Source organism: Sardina pilchardus, chromosome 7 (genome assembly GCF_963854185.1).
Source record: "Sardina pilchardus chromosome 7, fSarPil1.1, whole genome shotgun sequence".
Lineage (NCBI taxonomy): Eukaryota > Metazoa > Chordata > Actinopteri > Clupeiformes > Clupeidae > Sardina > Sardina pilchardus.
The window spans coordinates 27935712-27938211 of NC_085000.1; the positions used below are offsets into that span (position 1 = coordinate 27935712).

Sequence of the window (2500 nt, forward strand, 5' to 3'; positions counted from 1 at the left end):
ATACCAAAAAAAAGAAGTCTTATGTTGACTCTCTCTCTTGTCTCTTTCTCTCTCCCGCTCTCTCTCTTTCTCTCTGTCTCTCTGTCTCACACACACACACACACACACACACACACACATGATAGGGACAGACATACCACAGCATTGTATGCATCGCCCTCAGACTGTGAAATGAAGCTAAAGAGCAGAGAGAGTCTGTACACTGCTGCGACTCCCTGAAGTTGTCCGTGGGCCTCCTTGTCAGGCCGGTCACATCCTTGCAGGCAATTTGCCTCCTTGTCTGAGTCTGAGAGGCAGGCTTATCTCCGCTAATGCGGCGGCGAGGTAGCAGCAGCGGCGGCGGTGGCGGCGGTAGCAGTGGCACGAGCGGCGGCTACAGCAGCTAAACCGGGCGGCCGCTCAGCATTCAAATGAAATGCCGCCCTCCACACCGCCTGCCCCGCTCGTCAACACGCCCCAACCACACGCGCCGGAGGGAGGCGGAGTGGGGGGGGGGGGGGAGGGGGAGAAAAAAGGGAGGAAAAAAAGCCCGGGACTATTATTTAATGGGTTCAAGGAGTGCGAGGCGGATTCTGTTTACTGTCACAAAGCAAACAGAGCTCCTCAGCAGGGGGAATGTGGCTCCTGCTCGTGTGCCGGCTGCCTGGCTCACACACACACACACACACACACACACACACACACACACACACACACACACCCTCCTCCCTCCCTACCAAATACCGGCTCATATCATATCGCGTTTCACCGTTGCGCTTTTTTGCCTTTTTCTTTTTTTTTGTCCTGGTGTCTCTCTCGCTCTCTTTTCTCCTCTCTCTCTCTCTCTCTCTCTCTCTCTCTTTCCCTCCCATTTTTCCTGTGCCGCTCTGCAGTGCCCTCTGTGTGGCACTAAGGCATCGGAGAGACGAAGTCGAGGACCACGCGTGCGCCCAAAACGGCGGAGGCTGGCGTGTGAACATCTGTCAGATGCTATTGGTAGCGATGAGGACATGTCAGCTCCAATACGGGGACTGTCTCGTCAAGGCTATCGGAGACGGCACGCCGCCGCAGCAATATGGGCGTTTGGATTTGACGTGTTTGGCTGTTTGTTGAATGGGCGCTCGAAATTAAAGTCACTTGTAAGTGGCGGACGATTTGTCATAAAAAAAAAACGAGGGTTTTATGAAACTGAAAATAGGCGGCGGTCTCGCCTCCGCGAGGTACGAACGGGTCTCCCGGTAGACCGCCTAATTATGAGCATCATCGACAGCAGCGCTTTTCAGCCGTGACAGGCATTCCATTGATAACCACAGGCCTCCTCACAACACCTCTTCCGGGTCTCCAGGAGCCTCTTGAACACATTTCAACAAAGACACAGAGAGAGAGAGAGAGAGAGAGAGAGGTTCATTAGTGAGCATATCCAGCCCGTGAAACAGAAAAACAGTCAAAGTGTCAAGAGTGGCTAGGGAGCCTCGTCTCTCTTTTCTCTCTCTTTCTCTCCGTCTTTCCCTCTCTTCTCGGGTCTACCCATCTCTTTTTTTTTTTTTTTTTGAAAGAGTCAGGTATATATGTTGGCTTTGATCAGCCGGGGAAACAAAGCTTCACCGACGGTGCGAATGCTGATGAGCACGCGCACGCGTGCGCGCCGTGCGGTGCCGTCGTTAAGAAAATGTACCTGCGGTCCTTGGGGGGGGGGGGGGGGGGGGGGGCTCTGGAGAGAGGAGACTCCTCAAACAAAAGACAGGGCTGTCGGAAGCGTCGCTGTTCCCATCCTCGACTCCCACTGTCGTCATCACCCATTGGCTCCCCAGACAGAGAACGAGCTCGCGCGACAGGCGACTAAAAACCTTCATCAATACACGGCTGAAATGAAAAACGAGTGGCGCGTGCGTGCTCGGGGGAAAAAAAACGGTGGGGGAACAACAATAGGTGATATCAGCGCGTGTGCCGGGCGGTAGCGGGCGGACGGCGTTTCGGGAAATGAAAGCGGCCGCTGCTCAGAAAGGCATGGGTCCCCAGGGCCACCACCGCCGCCGGAGTGCCATTCAATGGGGCTCATAAATATGGATCTCACCCCCCCTTCTCCATCATCAGCACCATCAGCACAGCCACCAACACCACCACCACCACCACCACCACCATACACCGCCCGTGGAATGATAGCAGCAGTCATCTGACGGGGCGTGCATGCACCGAGCGTGCCTAATGCCACCACTGATTTTCGTTAAATGACAAGTTCCGCCCCCTTGTTTAGGCCGCATTAAAAGTCTCTCCGAGAGTGCCGAGGTGTTTAATAAGAACGGGAAGCGGCGTCCTCGTGGGAGGGAAATTGGCACTTTTTTTTTTTTTTCGTATGTTGCGGGGAGGGCGAAAAAAAAAAGATGGCTTAAAGAGAGTGGCGAAGAAAGCTTCTGATTAGCTTGTCTGTGATGTGCGCACGCACACTGGAGCATAGCAACGGCGAATGGATTCGGAATGCAAAGCCTGCTTGAATTGGCTCCTTTTTTGGGGCTAAATTAAA

The 2500-nt window shown here is 53.9% G+C and overlaps 1 protein-coding gene across 1 annotated transcript in view; it reads left to right on the top strand.

Annotated features, from left to right (window-relative positions):
- The window catches only part of agrn (agrin), a 211312-nt gene that overhangs the window by 120334 nt on the left and 88478 nt on the right, over positions 1–2500 (top strand). The window lies entirely within an intron of this gene.